At 38.8% G+C, this 20,123-nt stretch overlaps 1 protein-coding gene and 1 pseudogene across 2 annotated transcripts in view; one reads left to right on the top strand and one right to left on the bottom strand.

Annotated features, from left to right (window-relative positions):
• DST (dystonin) overlaps positions 1-20,123 on the bottom strand; it is a gene marked incomplete at its 5' end in the record, with an annotated part of 425,995 nt that overhangs the window by 400,082 nt on the left and 5,790 nt on the right. The window lies entirely within an intron of this gene.
• LOC308521498 (nucleophosmin-like) lies at positions 838-18,331 on the top strand (annotated as a pseudogene). The gene is made up of 5 exons: positions 838-856; positions 4,730-5,089; positions 5,168-5,508; positions 11,149-11,244; positions 18,257-18,331. The product of its transcript is annotated as a nucleophosmin-like (transcript).

Genomic DNA, 20,123 nt, shown 5'->3' on the forward strand with positions numbered 1-20,123 from the left:
CAGTTTTCTGAATTATTCCCATACACTCTCCTTATCAGTTGGCAGTATCTCTCTGTTTTTCTAAGCTGCACACATACTTCAGCTTTAATTAAAAGGACCCGTTGCCATAGTTTCTCAGAGAACAGCTCAAGGCATGCTTGAGTCCATTATTTTCTTGAGGTTTCTAGAGAAACTGTATATAGCAGTAGCCAGTCGGAATTTCCCAGTTTTACCTCCTACCCAGTACAGCATACTCTTCAGACAAAGCGAGGTATTCTAAATATTTTAAGAGCATCTAAACAACTAGGGATGCTGCTTAAAATTCAGCCTTTGGTTTCCTCTATTCTGACACATTGGCAGGTAATGTAAGCAGCAGGCTACGGCTTAAGCAGCGTCAGCAGATGGAGGGGGAATTCAGCCCAACAAATGCACCGCACCTGTGGAAAACACCGGCACATTTTTCCTCCTGGTAATAATGATGAAAATACACTGTATTCCCATGTTATAATAATCATATTGCTTCATATTTTCTAATAACTCAGAAATGTAAATTCCAATATGCTTGAAAAACGAACCCTCAGGAAATAGACTAAATAATCTTTAATATTTCAAAAATTAAAAAGTGGAGCTCAGAGAACCTTATTTCTTAAAGCTAAAACTTGCTTCCTTTGGAGTCCCGACCCTGCTTTCAAGTGGCAATTACCGCTCTCTCTAAGTCTTGAAAAGCAAGCTCAAAGGTTATTCTGAGCTTTCAAGGTTAAAGAATGTAAATTAACACTGATCCCGATGAACTTTAGAAAGGCAAATGCCAGTTCAGCTCCTTGTAATTCAGGCTCCCTTTCCTGCTTCTAGGGAACGATGAGCGTGATCTGTGCAGGTAAAAGGCCGGGGGCTGAAATTTCAGCTCTCGGAGCCATGTGGCCTAAGGCGAGTGATGACTAAATGAGATAGGACGTATGTAAAGATAGAAAAGCTCTCAGAAAATGGCAGCTGATATCATTCATGCATATAACTAGGTCATCTCCAGGACAGGATGTGGGGCAGGATGAGCTCTCACAGTTTTCAGAAATCATCCTGCTTCCTTTGACTATCATTTTAAGAGCTCATATAAACTACTCCATTATACTGATTTCTCCAAAGTAAGTATTATACAAATCATTTGACTTCCTCATTCTGTATCACTAAACTTCCTTTTATTCTCGATTTTCGGCACCAGATGAAGAGAGTCTTAAAAGCACTTGAGAGATAGAAGGGCCATATTTCTAACTAGAAGCGTAGGGAAATTAAAGATGCCCTGTGCATGCTAAGATTATAAATGAATAAATGCATGGTGAATGAATCAAGGTTCCGTTCTACCACAGCTATTATGCTATGTGTCCCTTTATATTTCAATTCAAAAGGCTTGAGTATTTTTTAAAATACCATTTATTATTTTCACTGATTCTCACAATGATCTGTAAAAAGAAATATAACAGGTGTTGCTATTTCTAGTTTACCAAAAGAGAAAGCAAACCTCAGGAATATTCAGTGACTTACCCAAGGTAAGCTAAGCAACGGGGTTTGACCTCAGGTCTTTTAATGCTAAATCAGGACCCTCTCCACCACGGGGTCAGGATCCTGTCCACTGTACCATCCAGCTTCTCAGGCGACCCTAACACTGAAGAAAGTCTGAGAAACGGCTCCCCAGGGAGGTTCTGTAGCCGCTATTCCTGAGTATTCACTTCTTCACTGGTAAACAGATGAACTCAGCGCACATCCTCCTGAAGGGTCCCGCCTATGCTGCAGGAAGAAGATCTGAGCTGGAAGTTCAAGTGGTAGACTGTGGATTGGGGACGACTTTGTGAATTACTATTTCTCCAGGTATCACAGGCCATTTACAGGACTGTTCTCTAATCTCACACCTAAACCACGGTGAGAACTGCCGTGCCCTGACAAAGGCATTACCCAAGATAAATTCTCACCTGGAAGAGATTTTCAGAAAAAGTTAAGAACCACATGATTTCATTCAGATGTGGGATAGCAAACTGAAACGTGCAGACACAAACAAGAGTGTGGTGGTTGCCAGAGGGAAGGGGCTGAGGGGTGGGAGTGAAGGGGGCCTAATATACAGTGACAGAAGATTTGACTTTGGGTGGCGAGTACACAGTCAAATACACAGATGTGGTATCATAGAACTCTACACTGACACCTCTGTGACCCTATTAACCAATGTCACCCTAATAAATTTAATTTTAAAAAGTGATCCCAATACCATTTGGGCAAGGATATCTAGTCACTTTATTGCAGGAGTGCTTAACTGGGATCAATCTCTGCCCTGAGAATCCACGGATGAGCATTAAGAGGACAGGGTTTGAAAGTATGTGCAAAAGAGTATGTCTCTGTCTCGCTAGTATTTACAGAGATGTAGATTATAGCTTTCATCAGATCCTCAGAATGCCCTCCACAGGTTTAGGTCCTGCAAGAGGACTTCAGAAGACTAGAAATTAGACCTCATTATTATTGAATTCAATTTTTTTAAAGTTTCTATTTATACTTTTGCAAATTTCTATTATACTACATCACTTTTAAAAGGCTAGACAATGTCACCAAGTCGTTCCAAATATATTTGGGATTCCTTTGGGGCACCCTATAGTACCTTTCAATACAAGAGGCAGCTACACCCTAGATTCGTCTGAAATGTTTACAAATGCCTGCTGCCTCCTCCATGTAGCTCACTGCAAAGTGAGTAGTGGTAGGAATTTATTTATTTAATATCAGTTAATGATTCTCCAGAGTTAGTCAGTTAGTTATTTAAAACTTATTAATGGGTTCCTTTTTAATGTGAGAATTCCACTCTCTTTGTAAATAGCCTCCATCATGATTAAATGTACTAGTATATTGTTTTCTGTAAAATCTGCAGGTAGTTCTGTAATCTCAATCTATTTGGTTTTCAGAAATTGAAGGGAAGTCCAGAAAAATCTGGAGCATATTGGACAGAAAGAAAAAGAAAATGTTTTTTTCAAATGAAAATGCATTGAGGTTGGGTTTCTAAAACTTCTGTATAATAATCAAATAAGTGGAATCTTCAGATTGCATGAGTTATATGCAGCAATACACATGTCTACATCATCTTACTTGATGGCAAACTGCTATAAGATTTTCCAAAAAGTAAATAAGTAAAAAGAGAAAAGCAATGGGCTTAAGATGGGATAGACTAATTAAAAACAACATGGTTCTAGTACAATAAGGTAAAATGCCTCCCACTGAACACAATTACACAAATGAGCAGAATGCGTCAAGCAGCCATTTGAGGATTCTGAGAAGTAAATGGTAGCAATGAACTTGAAGTTTTTAAAAGGCCAGAATCTGAAGTACCACCAAACCAGTGGTGAGTTTGCCGTATTTACCTCCAGTATCCCCCAGACTGAAAACAAGGCAGCAACGCACCCGAAACCCAACACTGGCTGGGTATTGAGGCTCAGACAGACAGAACTCCAGGAGAAGAGCCCTTATTCTGGCTTGAGGAGTGAGAAAGGGAATGCTTAAGACTTAGAATGCAGAAATCCCCCCTTTTTTCTTCTCCGCGTCTCTTAAGCCCCAGCTCCCTAGTCTTCAAGCAATCCCACAGGCAATGACATTAGAAGTCCCAGCGGAAGAGGAAACCTTCCTCTGATCCCAAGAGAGTGGAACAAACTCCATCATTTTATACTGTCTTTCTTCCTACCACGCAGTCCTGAACACAAGCTCAGTCACAGAAGTGTGCAACGGAAGAGGTTAGCAAAAACCCCAGTTTTCTAACCAGACAAACAAAAAGGAATCTATTGGGCCAACAAATTACATAATTTAGATGAAATGAAAAAATTTCTAGAAAGGCACAAATTACCAAACTGACTCAAGAAGAAATGGAATATCTAAATAGGAATATATAAAGAAATTGAATACTTAAATTTTAAATTGATAACTAAAAATATTTCCACAAAGAAAACACCAGCCTGAAATTACTTTCCTGATGAACTCTGTCAAATATTTAATAAAAATAATACCAATAATTCACAATCTCAAAGAATAAAGAAAAACTCAAAATGAGTCATAGACTAAATCAGTGATGGCGAACCTTTTGAGCTTGGCGTGTCAGATATAGAAATTTTTTGATATTTTCAACCATAATAAAACAAAGATTTTATTTTTTATATTTATTTTATATATTTAAATGCCATTTAACAAAGAAAAATCAACCAAAAAAATGAGTTCGCGTGTCACCTCTGATACGCGTGTCATAGGTTCGTCATCACTGGACTAAATTAAGAACCAAAACTATAAAATTTCTAGAAAAAATAACACAGCAGAAAAATTGTCATGACCTTGGGTGAGGCAATGAATTCTTAAATATGACACCAAAAAAACAAAACAAAACACACAATCCATAAAGGAAAATAACCGATAACTTGGACTTAATAAGTATTTAAAACTTTTGCACCTAACAAGATACCATTACGTAAATCAAAAGACAAACCACAGCATAAGCAAACCTTTGTAGATCACGTGTTTGTTCAAGGGCTTGTATCCAGAATACATAAAAAACTCTTACAACTCAATAAAAGGACACAGTACCCAATTTAGAAATGGGCAAAGATTAGCCCTGGTGTGATTTTGTCCTGTGCAACTATTCCACCTGTCTTCTCTCCCACCTGTGTGCCAACACCCCATGGAAAAGTCAGTGGGTATGGACATGAACTCCCTGAGACCCCAGAACTAGCCTTTTGGTTTGAAGTAAAGACTGACAGAAATTATCACTTTGAGATGGATAATAATGAAAATGAGCACCAGTTATCTTCGAGAATGGTCAGTTCAGGGGCTGGTGCCAAGTACGAACTGCACATTATTGAAGCAGAGGCAATGAATTATGAAAGCAGTCCAATTTACAGTAACACTGGCAACTTTGAAAATGTCCATACAGCCATCGGTTTTCCTGGAGGCTTTGAAATAACACATACAGTCTTACAGTTGCAGTGTGATTCAGGGACTGTGAAAATTAATGGGCAGCACTCAGAAGATGTGGGGGAAAATGCAAAGTCAGAAGATGAAGAGGAGGAGGATGTGAAAGTCCTAAGTATAGAGTGTCCCAAAAAATGTATACACACACTTTGGATAATTATAAAAGCAGTGTGTATATAGTTTTTTGGGACACTCTGTTTACTTGGAAAGTGACTTGCCCCTGGAAATGGTAGCAAGTTTCCACAGAAAAAAAAGAAAACTTGCTGCTGATGAAGATGGTGATGATGAAGAAGATGATGACTTTGATGAGGAGGAAGCTAAAGAAAAAGCTCCAATAAATAAATCTATATGAATTACTCCAGCCAAAAATGCACAAACATCAAACCAGAATTTAAAAGGCTCAAAACCAAGATCAAAGTGTCAAGAATCTGTCAGAAACAGAAAACTAGTCCTAAAACACAGGAAAAAAAACCTAGCTTTGTAGATGACATTAAAGCAAAAATGCAAACAAGTATAGAAAAAGGTGGTATTGTCCCAAAAGGGAAGCCATCAGTTGTGAGAATTGCTCCGGATGACTGTCCAGAAGGCTATTCTCTAGCAGCGGAGGAAGTTTCTTTAAGAAAACAATTTAAACTGTTAAAATTTTCCATCTTATTTTATTTCTACAACAGTTGATATATAACTGTCTTTTTTATAATGCAGAGAAAGAACTTGTCCTACTGTGGCTGTTAAATGTTTTCTAGGTTCCATTGTTGTCCAAAATGCCCATTTAGCTTTTATTTATTTATTTTTTTAATATATACATTTTTATTGTTGATAGTATTACAGATATCTCCCATTCCTCACTCCCCTCTTTTACCCCTTTTGGCCCAGCCCCTTCACCCCCCTCCAGGCCTTCACTACCCATTGTCTGTGTTCATGGGCTATGTAAATCCATAGCTATAAAATATCAGTGTATTTTAAATAATGGATATAAAATCAGCAAAAAGTTGTTTAATTTCATTTACTGTTTAGTGTTTATAAAGTTTTTTCTTTGTAAATTTTTTTTTCTAATATGTAATTTACAAAGAGAAGACTACTGTACTTGAAAGTAACATTCAGACAATTCAAAGAGTCAATGATGAGGATAGGCAAAATAATGTAGTCCTATAAGTGCTGTTTAAAGACTCTGATTTTAACCTCAATATGCATGTCTTCTTGCTCATGTCCAGTCTTTTTCTTGTTGTTAATAATTTTGCAGGGGAAGGATGCTAGAATTGCTATTACAACATTATCTTTGAAGTCTTAAATGTCAAAGTCTTTTGAACTAAGACTTGTATGTAGACATCATATATTCCAGGAATTTTACATATTATTAGATGGAACTATTACAATATGGGTAAAATTCTTTAATTTAGCAGTTATAAATTTTACATGGGGATTTGGTTGGTTATTGACTAATTTTTTTTAAAAAGGTTTTATTGAGCAACTACTTACTATATAGACTATACATGCTGCAGAATATTAATACTGCATAATACATAGAGTATTGGCCAATTTAAAGCATTATCTTCTTAAATTTCAATTTTATTTTCTATTTATATTATGCTACATTAAATATTAATAGACTAAACACTGCAATTAAGAGACAGAGATTACGGGCTCAATTACCAGTAGGGTACATGCAGGAGGCAGCTGATCAGTGATTCTCTCTCATCATTGGTGTTTCTATCTCTCTCTCCCTTTCCCTTCCTCTCTGAAATCAATAAAAATATGTTTTAGAAAAACAAGTCACAATAAATTTAAATTTAAGAGGATTAAAATCATATAGAGTATATTCTTGATTCATTTAACAGAATCAAATTAGGAATCAATAACAACAATATGTCTAGGAAAATCTCAGCTATTTGGAAATGAAATAACATGCTTCCAAATAATTCATGCATCAAAAATAAATCACAGGAGAAATTAGAAAATATCTTCAACTGAATGATGAAGACACAATATTTCAAAATTGTGTGATGCAGCTAAAGCAGTGCTCAGAGTAAAACACATAGCTTTAACTGCTTATAGTAGAACAGAAGAAAGCCCTAAAATCTAACAAATTTTCAACTTTAGGGGATAAAATAAGGCAAAGTAAACACAAAGTAGATGGAAGGAAATAACAGAGATAAAAGCAAACATTGATGGAATAGAGAAAAAAATATACACTAGAGAAAATCAGCAAAGCCAAAGTTGGTTCTTTGAAAAGGTCAATAGAGTTTATAAATAGCAAGTGAGACTGATCAAGAAAAACACACACAAATCACCAGTATGACATATGGAAGAGACATTATAATTACAGAACCCACAGACAGTAAAAGGATAAAAGAATATTTTGTGCAACTTTATGTCCAAAATTTGACAACTTAGTTGAAATGGACAAATATCTATCTATAGTTTCCTAATTATCCATTCATTCATCCATCTAACCCATGCATATGTCTTAGAAATTGCTCTAACTCTCAAATCTTGAATTCTAAAATAGCTCTCTTTGACCACACACCTGCCTGTCTGCACTTCCTTATGAGCTCTTAGTGAGTTTCTTCCTTAACTGATCAGGACCGCAAGTCCTAAAATCTTCCTTAGGTTTCAGCCTGTCGGCACTTAACTTCACTTACCTTTCTACTCCCTATAGACCATTAATCAATTATACAGTATAGAGAAGCTTTCTCTGTTGTTCTCACATTGCTCATGCAGTTAGTTCTTCTGCCACACTGACTTTGACAACTCCCAGACCTGAGCCCAACTCACTGACTGCATTTATATTCTTGTGCCTGGGATACTTATCTTTAACACCCAGTCATGTGGTTCGTGTGCTACTCAACAGCTCCTTTTTAGTGTATCAGTTAGCTTCTGCTTTGAAACAAACCACTTAAAACATTAACTATTTAGTTTACCATTCCGGGGATTGGCAGTTTGGGCTATGCTCAGATGGCAGCTTTTCTGGTCTGAGTCAAGCTTGGCTCAACACAGCTGGAACTCTCTAACGTGCCTCTGGTCAGCTTCTGGCTGACTCGGTTTTCCTCTTCTTGTTCTCTCCTCTTCCAGCAAGCCAACCCAAGTTTGTTCATATGTGATTAGATTCCGGCTCCAAAAGCAGCAAGGGTGGGAGTGCGTGTGGCCTCTTGATGTCTAGGCTCTCAACTCACAGTAGCTCTGCTCACACATTATCTTGGACAAGGCAAGTCTCAGGGAGTGGGGGAAATAGAGTTCTGATGAGAGAAGTCGCAGAGTGTTGTGGTCACTTTTGCAATCGATCATAGATAATTTTTAGAATTACCTCTAGTTTGCTGATGTCTACTGTCCCCAAAGCACTCATTCCCCCCCTGCCTCCCAAAGCACTCATTCTAAGCTTTTTCTTTTTTTCTCTAGACAGTCTTTCCCAATATTTTGGCTTGTGTATACCTGAAAATTATGTCCACCTGAAATTTCTAGGCCTAACAATTTTTTAAAAATATTTTGAGGGGTAATTTCCAGTTTTAGATTATTCTCTGTCACCCCAGAATGATTTCTCATGCCTGTTTGCAGTCGTGAGACATGTGTCTACCCCACACCCCACAACCACTAATCTGCTTTTGGTGTCTAGTGAGTTGCCTTTCTGGGCATTGCCTGTAAGTGGAGTCATAGAATATGTATCTTTTGCATCTGGCTTCTTTCATCTAGGTTAATGATTCTGAGGTTTATCCAGGTTGTAATATGTATCATATTGTAGCATGTATCAGTAGCTTGTTCATTTTTATTGCTGAATAGTATTCCATTCTATGAGTATACCACACTTGTTTATCCATTCACCAGTTGATGGATATTGGATTTCCCTCTCCGATTTTTAGCTATTGTAAATAATGCTGCTATAAATATTTGCTTAAAATCTTTTTGTAGCGATATGTTTTCATTTATATTGGGCAGATACCCAGAGTTGAATAGGTAGCTTATATTGTAAGTTTATGTGTTTTCCAAAGTGGCTGTACAATTTAACATAGTCACCAGCAATGCATGAGGGTTCCAGTTTCTCCAAGTATTATCTTTGTTAATACTTGTTATTATCTGTTCTTTGATTATAGCTATTCTAGTGCCGTGGTCGGCAAACCGCGGCTCGCGAGCCACATGCAGCTCTTTGGCCCCTGCAGTGTGGCTCTTCCACATAATACCATGCGCGGGCACGCACATACAGTGCGATTGAAACTTCATGGCCCATGCGCAGAAGTCGGTATTTTGTGAAAGAGCCACACTGAAGGGGCCAAAGAGCCGCATGTGGCTCACCAGCCGCAGTTTGCCCAGCCGCAGTTTGCCGACCACTGTAGTGGGTTTAAAAGTGGTATCTCTAGTTTTAATTTGCTTTTACCTAATGACTAATGATTTTCAGCACTTTTTCATGTGCTTATTAGCACCTCATAGATCTTCTTTGGTAAATGTTTCAATATTTTCCCATTTTAATTGAAATTAAATTTAATGTTTTTTACTTTTATTGAAATGCTGAGTTTATTTCACATGTATATTTGTGTCTCTTGACCATTTCCATTTGTCTGAGTGCCATTACTACTATGTCCTATTGTAGCATTTCATACATACTTACTAGTAAAACCAAGCAAAGGGTGGAGTTCCATCGTTAAAAGCTAAATGGGAGAAACAAAAGAAAAAAATAAACAAATGGGACTATATCAAAATAAAAAGCTTCTGCACAGCAAAAGAAACCACCATCAAAATGAAAAGGGAGCCCACTGTATGGGAGAACATATTTTCTAATGATACATCTGATAAGAGTTAATCTCCAAAATATATAAATACTCATACAACTCAATGAAAGGAAGACAAACAATTCAATTAAAAAATGGGCAGAGGACCTGAATAGACACTTCTCCAAAAAGGACATACAAATGGCCAAGAGACGTATGAAAAAATGCTCACCATCACTAATCATCAGAAAATTGCAAATTAAAACCACGATGATATATCACCTCATACCTGTCAGAATGGCTATCATCAATAGATCAACAAACAAGTGCTGGTAAGGATGCAGAGAAAAGGGAACACTAGTTCACTGCTGGTGGGAATCCCGATTGGTGCAGCCACTATGGAAAACTGTAGGAAGTTTCCTCAAAAAATTAAAAATATAACTGCGTTTTGACCCAGTGATCCCACTTCTAGGAATATGTCCTAAAAACCCCTAAATAACAGTAAGAAAGAATATATGCACCCCTATGCTCATAGCAATGTTATTTACAATAGTTAAGATTTGGAAACAGCCCAAGTGCCCATCAGTAAATGAAGGAATAAAAAAGCAGTGGTACATTTACACAATGGAATCCTGTGCAGCTATGAAAAAGAAGGATCTTTTACCCTTTGAAGCAGCATTGGGTGGACTTGGAGACTATCATGCTAAGTGTAATAAGCCCATCAGAGAAAGACAAACATCTACTTATCTGTAGAATCTAATGCACAAAATGAATTGACCAAAATAAGGCCTGAAGCATGGAGGCATGGAACAGACTGACATACCTCGGTGTGAGGGTAAAAGGATGAGAAGAGATAAATCAAATAACTTATATACTTACTAGAGGCCTGATGCATGAAAATCGTGCAAGAGTAGGCCTTCCTTCCCCTCTGGAACCCGGTACCCAGGCTTCCCTCCCTCTGGCCACTGGCAGGCACCTGGGACCTGGGCTTTGTCTGGAAGGATGGAAGGACGTCTGGAAGGATGTCTGGTCTAATTAGCATATTAAGCTTTTATTATTGTTGTTTCTAATGCCTTCTTCAAGCTTTAATACACCATTTCATATAAAATGCAGAAACCTTGCAATCAGCAGGGAGTTCATTTATTTCCCTGTATTTCTCTACACTATAGCTGCCAAATGTATAACTTTATCTCTCTTTATAATATGTATTATAGAATGTTATAACATATTCTATAATACATACTATAGAATATGTATATTATAAACCCCACAAGACAATGTTATAATATGTGCTTTAAAATTATATGTATTTTTTAATTAAAAGGAATAAAATTGTTTTTTCTACTTATCTTGACATTTATCATTTTTGATGCTCTTTTACTTAAATTCTACACCACATGTCTCAAAACGAGTTACTAAAGATTACCAAAACACACCATTTGGCCCTCACCATGAATGCATAATTTACACATTAAAATTGCCCCTGATCTTTTCTCTTAAGATCATGACAGTTAAAGCAATACCAATTGATACCAATGTGATTGTGAACAAAACGAAAATTCAGGCACTAGAATTGGGTGACAATACTGGTGATAAGGTAAATTGGTTACAAGATAATTCAGAATAAACTTACGTTGATTTTTTCAGATTATAAACTAAGATAAAAACATTAAATATTAAAAATTTTGTTCAAAACTCACATCAAGGTATGAAAATCTCTTCAATAATGAATAAAAATGTCAGGGAAATTTTCAACTCATTTTTTCAAAAGTGCCTGAATCTGTGTATTTTCTAAGTAACCATAGGATACTAACTAAGGCATAACTGTATGTCTGAGATAAAAAATGAAAACCATCTGTCTCTTTCCCTTTAAGTAAAAGAGGAATACAGTAATATTTAGAAAGTTACAGAATCCATGAGAATTGAAAATTATGCTAACTTGTAGAAAATGTTTAATATTCATCCATTCTGGGAACATTTACTAAGCTTCACTCTGTGCCAGACACTGAGCTAAAAACTAAAGATTTACACTACCTTCAAGATACAATCTTGTAGGAAAGACCAAAAAAAAAAGAAAAGAAAAACACACCCAGAACCTCAATTATGATTATGAGGAGTGAGCTGAAAGAGTGTCCTGGAGGAGATGACCTATGAACCAGGTTTTAAAGGAAGAGCAAGAGTTAGTCTTTTGTGCCCAAATATTTTGTTGTTGTTGTTGTTGTTGCTGCTGCTGCTATTAGGGGTGAGTGGGCAGAGAAAAAGAAGAGGAATGGAAGTTTTCTCGGTTGGAAAAAACAATCCTAAAAGGTCATGGTCCGTTTGGACACTTACAAGTGTGAACAAATGGTTAGGTTAGAACTATTACAAGGACATCAGTATAGGGATCTCTCTGATGTTATATTAAGAAGGTTGTCCTTCATTACCTTGAAGGAAGTGGGAAACCACTGAGGGATTTTATTATTATTCTTAATCCTCACCTGAGGATATTTTTTCCATTGCTTTTCAGAGAGAGTGGAAGAGAGGGAGGGAGGGAGAGAAACATGGATGTGAGAGAGACACATAGACTGGTTGCCTCCCGCACGTGCCCCAACCCAGGTACCTGCCCTTGACCAGGAGTTGAACTTGCAACCCTTTAGTGTGCTGGCCGACACTCTAACCACCTTGCCACACTGGCCAGGGCACCACCAAGTAGGAGAGGAATATGGTCTACCCAACCCTTTCTTTCTTGTCTACCTCTACTGCAGACGGGAAAAGAAAAGCTCATATGCCAAGCTTCACTCGAGTGTGAAAGGTGGCCTTGTGACACAGTTCTGACCTGTCAAGTTATAAGAAGAAATCTAACTGGAAAGGTTTCTAGCAAAGCTTTTGATTTTCTGATGAATATCCTTCCTTGGCCAGCTCTGCTCCTTCCCCTCCTTCCTTCCTTGAACTTGGGCATGATGTCTGGAACCATGCCAGCCATCCTGCAACCAGGAGGGAAAGGCCAGGATTATCCCTAACACACTAGCAATGACACAGGAAAGCAGCTCAAGCAAAGCCAGCAGCAGCTCTAGACTTCTTGCAACAAGAGAATATAAATCCCTGCATATTAATAACCCACTTTATGCTGAGATTACTTGAATCTGAATGTCTCCATGAGTGATAAAAGTTTTAATAATTCATTTATATTTTGGAATGATCCTTATGACATTAGTGTGTACGGATTGGGGGTGGGGAAGCAGGGAGATTTGTCTGGAGTTTTATTACAGGACCTGAGCCAAGATAACCACAATGGGGACAGTAAGGAAGTCAGATCCCAGAGAAATTTTAAAGAGAAGACAGACAGGGCAGAGTGGATAAGAAGGTGGTCTGTCCTATCTTTCAGATTTCTAGTTTGAGCAACTGTAGGGGTAAAGGGGTTGGTACCATTCTCCCAAACAGGGATAGATATGGTGAGGGAATGATGAGTTCAGCATTCAGCTTGAGATACCCATGGTACATCATGTGAAAGGAGAAAGCAATTGAGTCTCTATAGCTGAAGGTCAAGATGAAGTCTGAATTTGACATACAGATTTCAGAGTAACCATTATATATGGGGTAAAACAGTAAGTATGATGTGATCTCACAATTAAAGCTTTAACAGGTTGAGCAAAAATGAAACCCAAAAATCTATTAAGAAAAAAAGTAGAGTAGTTGTTGCCTAGGGTTGGGGTGTGTGTGTGTGTGTGTGTGTGTGTGTGTGTGTGACTGATACAAGTACTGAGTTTCTTTTGGGGGATAATGAAAATGTTTTCAAATGAAATTCTGTGATGATGGCACTACCTTGTAAATATACTAAAAAGCACTGAAACATATACTTTAAATAGGTAAATTGTATAGTATGTGAATTATATCTCAATAAAGCTGTTTTAAAAAATTAAGCCCAAGGTAGGACCTTGGGAATATCAACATATAAGTAGGAAGAAGACCTTGTACAGGAACAGAGGGAGACATGACCAGAAAAGAAGGGGAAGGTGGTGAGTAAAGAAAGTATTGTCCATCCTGGCCGATGTGGCTCTGTGGTTGAGTGTCAACCCATGAACCAGGAGGTCCGGATTCAATTCCTCATTAGAGCACATGGTCACGTTGTGGGCTCCATCCCCTGTGGGGGGCATACAGGAAGCAGCTGATCAATGATTTTCATCATTGCTGTTCCTCTCTCTCCCTCTCCCGTCCTCTCTCTGAAATCAATAAAATTATTATTTTTTAATAAAGATATATTTTATGTCTGGCCAGACTGGCTTAGTGGTTGAGCATCGACCTATGAACCAGGAGGTCACAATTTGAATCCTGGTTAGGGCGCATGCCCGTGTTGTAGGCTTTATCTCCAGTAGTGGGCATGCAGGACACAGCCAATCAATGATTCTCTCTCATCATTGATGTTTCTATCCCTTTCTCCCTATCCCTTTCTCTCTGAAATCAATAAAAGTATATTTTTAAAAAAAGGAGAAGACGGATATATTTTATAAGAAAGTATTATCCAAAAACCTGGAAGAGTTTCAAGAAGCAATCTGTGGGCAACAGTATAAATTATGTAAAGACTAATATACTTGGAGAAAAACCAAGATGGCGGCATAGATAAACTCCTGAAATTGCTGCCTCACACAAACACTTCAAAAATACAAGTAAAGGACAAAACGGACATCAACCGGAACCACAGGAAGACTGGCTGAGTGGAAATTCTACAACTAGAAGGAAAGAGAAAAGCACACTGAGATTCAGAGGAGGCGCGGAAGTAAAGTGCAGAGGTATGGAGGCACACATGGAAAGGGCTGGCAAGTGAGGACACGGTTGTCTTTTTCAATCGGGAGGGAGACACAAGCTCCTGATGGCCCTGAACTCCAGTTCTGGGTGAGTCTCTGGGGACCCAGACTCATGTGGTGAGAAACTGGACTGTCTGGCAGGAGGCGGAACTCAAGGGCGGCTTTCTCTCAGAGGTGCTTGCGGGGATTACCAAGGGACACTGAGACCCAGGGCCTCTTAGGGCAGGGTTGAGGATCAGCCATAGCTGTTTGCTCTGCCCTGTTGATTCCCTGAGACACTGCCCTACCCAAGCTGTGCACAGAGGCTTTGGCATATGAATGGCCTGGCCTTTTGCAATCTAAAATTACCTAAAAAACTGCAGCTGGGTCAGAGAGACCCAGAACATCCAAAAAAGGCCCAAGGCCCCACAGCAGCTTGCATTGCTTCACAGCTGGGCCTCATCTGGGCACCTCCAAACCCCAAACAAGGAAGAGGAATCTGCAGATCTCTCCGTAGCTCCTGCTGGGAAGCCTCAGGCAGAGGCTAAATTAGCACCTCCTTAGAGATCCTAGAGCCAGTGTACCCAGTGGTCACAGTGGGATCACCCAGATTACAACTCCTCAGATCCATAAGGGACACACTCAGGGGGCAGATTCAGTGAGCACCAAAGCCCCACTGAAGCAAGTCTTGGCCCAGAAGGATGTCTCCAGCACAGAAGTTCTCCCACCATAGACATAGCTGATTCTCACAGCCAATTGGCCTGGAGGTCAATTCCTCCCAGTGATACCGACAACAATCAAGGCTTAACTACAACAAGACTGTGCACAAAGCCCACAAAGGGGTGCACCAAGAGTACACACCTCAGGTAATTGGGGAAGCTGAGCCACTGGGCCCTATGGACACCTAGCACAGAAAGCCACTCTATCAACACAGGGAAGCAGCCAAAATGCGGAGACAAAGAAAAAAGTCACAAATGACAGAAATGGAGGAAAGCAAACTACTGGATATAGAGTTCAAAACCACGGTTATAAGGTTTTTCAAGAATTCTCCAGAAACCGCTGATAAATTTAGTGACACCCTCAAGAAATCTAGTGAGACCCTTGAGGATATGAAAAAGGACCAACTAGAAATTAAGCATACACTGACTGAAATAAAAAATATTATACAGAGATCCAACAGCAGACTAGAGGATCACAAGAATCAAGTCAAAGATTTGAAATACGAAGAAGCAAAAAACACCCAACCAGAAAAACAAAAAGAAAAAAGAATCCAAAAGTATGAAGATAGTGTAAGGAGCCTCTGAGACAACGTCAAGCGTACCAACATCCGAATTATAGGGGTGCCAGAAGAAGAGAGAGAGCAAGATATTGAAAACCTATTTGAAGAAATAATGACAGAAAACTTCCCCTACTTGGTGAAAGAAATAGACTTACAAGTCCAGGAAGCGCAGAGAACCCCAAACAAAAGGAATCCAAAGAGGACCACACCAAGACACATCATAATTAAAATGCCAAGAGCAAAAGACAAAGAGAGAATCTTAAAAGCAGCAAGAGAAAGACAGTTAGTTACCTATAAGGGAGTACCCATATGATTGTCAGCTGATTTCTCAACAGAAACTATGCAGGCCAGAAGGGAGTGGCAAGAAATATTCAAAGTGATGAATAGCAAGAAACTACAACCAAGAGTACTTTACCCAGCAAAGCTATCATTCAGAAATGAAGGTCAGATAAAGAGCTTCACAGATAAGAAAAAGCTAAAGGAGTTCATCACCACCAAACCAGTATTATATGAAATGGTGAAAGGTATCCTTTAAGAAGTGGAAGAAGAAGAAAAAGGTAAAAATAAAAATTATGAGCAACAAATACATATCTACCACCAATGAATCTAAAAATCAAGTGAATAAATAACCTGATGAACAGAATAAACTGGTGAATATAATAGAATCAGGGCATAGAAAGGGAGTGGACTGACAATTCTCGGGGGGAAAGGGGTGTGGGGGTACAGGAAGAGTCTGGACAAAAATCGTACACCTATGAATGAGGACAGTGCAGGGCGCGGGGGGAGGTAAGGGCAGAGGGTGGGATGGGAACCGGGTGGAGGGGAGCTATGGGGGAAAAAAAGAGGAACAACTGTAATAATCTGAACAATAAAGATTTAATTAAAAAAAACTCAAATCCCAAAACTATAAAAACCTAAAAAAAAAAAAAAAAAAAAAAAAAAAAGACTGATATACTTGATTTAGAAATTTAGAAATCACAGAGGAGCCTAAGTGACTATTTATTTTTTAAATGTAAGCTTTCTGAAAGACAGGGTTTTGTTGTGTGTGTCTATTTTTTTCTTTCAGAGAGGGAGAGGGAGAGACAGAAACATCAATGATAAGAGAGAATCATTGATCGGCTGCCTCCTGCACACCCACTGGGGATCGAGCCCGCAACCCAGGTGCATTGACCGGGAATTGAACCGTGACCTCCTGGTTCATAGGTCGATGCTCAACCACTGAGTCACGATGGCGGGGCTTAAGTGACTTTAAATAGCAGTAGCAGCAGAAGCTCAGTTATAAAGGTGAGGAGTGAATGAGAGGTGAGGAATAGGAGGTGACAAATAAAAGCCGTTTTCAGGAAACTTCTCTTGCCAAGAGAAGAGCTGATGGTATAGAGAGGTTCGTATTGTGGTTTTCAAAAGGAAGCATGTATGACATTTATATATAAGGGAAAGGAGCCCACAGAGAGGGCACAATGGCAGATAAATGAGGATGGAAGGACTAATGGAACATCATCCCCCAAGAGATGAAAAAAAATTTTTCACAACATAAGCATAAACTATTAGCACAGAGGACAAATGAATTTTCCATTGGACTTGGGGGGAAGTTTAAGATGCCATTTAGTTTTTAGGGTCACGAAATGTATGGTGCTGTTACCTGATGGCACTGATGTTCACTGTGAGTTAAGAGACAAAGGTCACTGGCGGAGGGTGGAGAAGTAGGCTAGAGGACCTGAGGAGGGTGTAAACATTTAGACTAATTCTTGTGCAACGGGGATTTTCAAGGAAGAAGTTTAAATATAGACACATTCCAAATACTTTACAAAAATGTAAAGTATTTCAAAGCTGATAGAAATGGCCTTGTACATAATGAAATACCTGAAAAATTATTATACTTTGCACGAGGATTTGTATTGAACACTGAACATATGAGCAGGTTGTCACAAATCCCTGGACATATGCTGTTTTCAGTCAAAATAAAACCCAGTGATGCTTGTGTGTTGGACCTGAAAAACATGGTATCCTGCCAAAGTGCAGCCTCGGGTGACCAGAAAGACGCACAGTGAGTCATGTTCCCAGGCCCTCCACACTACAGCAGAGGCCACAACTCTGCATTTTCCTTCAGAGCGGAAAAAAGAGTGATCAGGCTGTCTTGCCACAGTGCTAGGAAAGAAATAGGCAAATTTTGCTTCTCTTGGAAGAGCTCATCTGATGACAGGAAAGTGATATGACTTTGGGTGGTGGCAGACAGTGCAACATACAGATCTTGTAATGTGGAAATCCATATCTGAGACCTATATGATCCAATTAACCAATGTCACCCCAATAAACTTAATTTTTAAAAAGGGGCTCATAGCAGGTACCCTCAAATCAAATGTTATGTCAAAGGCTTTTGTCAATTGTCAAGTAGTCTACAAAAATTATTTTTATTGTAGTTGGAACCTACTTATGCAATATCAAGAACCCTTTATTCTAATCATATTGGTGTATTCTGAGCTCTGAAAACAGGCATGCCTTCCTAAATCTGTGTGTATTTTCATGCCATTCTGCGGGCCTAGGGGTGTTGCTCTCATTCTCTCTTTGTCTAGCTAGAACTACCCAAACCCAAGCTTCAGCATAAACATCACCTCTTCTCGGAAGCCTTCTCTGATCGCACCGGCTAGAAGCAATTATTTCATCAGAACTATTCCAACCATTCCTATTGCACATGTAATTTGTTGCTTTGTACTTAAGCTAGTTATATTTTTATCTTTGTCTGCCTTATGCTCCTAGAAGGCAAGAATCATGTTTTACAAACGCCTTTTTAGCATGGTGCTTTTGCACATATCAGAAACATGGCCTGAAACTTCTGGAAGGTGCTTCAGAGATCATCTTCATGTTACCAGTAAGGACACCAAACAGAAGTCTTGGAGACACTAAGAGGCTTGACCAAAATCACAGTTAGTTAACAGCAGGGCTGGAACCCAAAATCAGGATTTTTGGACACGATTCCTGTATTCCTTTCATTAAGCCAATACCTGTCTTTGTCAGCTTGGTTATATTTTGTAATCCAAATCTCAAAAGGAGTCATTGTTGAACCTTATCGTTAGACAAAGAGTCAAACTTCTCTGGAAAAGCTTTTATTTCAACATTCATCTAACGCATTTAATCCGTTTGGATGCATGAAAATAAGTGTTTTTCCCCCTTCCTTCTTTTGTTTATTCCTTCCAGCATTCTGTTTTGTCACTACGTAGCTAAAGGGCAAATTATATGGTAGTGGTGACCCTGGTGTAATAAACCTCTGTGAATAGGGTGGATGTTATACAAATATATTGGCTGTACTTATACACCTCAGCCTCCAATGTTCTCGTCACATTTGTGACTCATAGTTGGAAAGAGCACAGCAGTTCAGTTACCGTAACAGAAGACACCAGTAACTATAAAATTTCAGCACTGATATTGGGAGTGACCTAGAACTAATCATCAAGGGCATGGTCTATACCTCAGACCCTTTGTTAGCCCCGTATCTAACATCGAACCTCGTATGTAATTTTTTTTAAAAAAAGTGTTTATTGTGAAAATAATTGAGTGACGCTAAATGAACACTATATGTGTTGAGTTCAAATTACAACTAATTTAATTAGCACAAATTAATTTAGACCTGAAATTTAACTCTAGGAAAAGAATTTGTAAAGATAACCTAATGGTAAAAGATAACTAAATGACAAACTCTCATTTTTTTCTAATCCATTAAATTAAGTAATTTGTAATGAAAGTATAAATGTAATGAGAAGCTGTGAAATGTGGTTATTTCACTGAGCATTCTACCATGGTGTGGTCCAGGGGCACTGGGAATATAATGAGGCCAACAGGGTTTGTGTGGACCATCCTTTTAAGAGAATGTGAATAAACACTGAAAGTCCTAAAGCAGTTGCCTATTCAGCTTTGTAAGAAATGTCCATTAAAAATGCACTCAACTTAGCTTCTCTCTTTCATTAAGAATTTCAGCCCTAGCTGGTTTGGTTGAGTGGATGGAGCATCAGCCTGCGGACTGAAGGGTCCGGAGTTTGATTCCAGTCAAGGGCACATGCCCGGGTTGTGGGCTCAATCCCCAGTAGGGGACATGCCGGAGGCAGCCAACCAATGATTCTCTCTCATCATTGATGTTTCTCTCTCTTTCTCCCTCTCCCTTCCTCTCTAAAATAAAATTTAAAAAAAAATTTTTTTTAAAGAATTTCAGGCATATCAGTCTCTTAGCTGTGAGTGGCAGTCAAACACTACGGGCAGACCAAACGTAGTCAGGGAATTCTTGTCTTACTCAGTCCTTATCTTGCTATGTGACTCTACAGGAATTGCTTAACTTGAGTTAACTCTTTGGGTTCCTTTACCTGAAATGGGAAGTGAAGACATTTACTCAAATCCTGATAGACATAAAACACACTCTTCTCCCCACTTCAACGAAACAAGGCTTCCCTT

Source organism: Myotis nattereri (genome assembly GCF_964212035.1).
Source record: "Myotis nattereri genome assembly, chromosome: 6".
Classification (NCBI taxonomy): domain Eukaryota; kingdom Metazoa; phylum Chordata; class Mammalia; order Chiroptera; family Vespertilionidae; genus Myotis; species Myotis nattereri.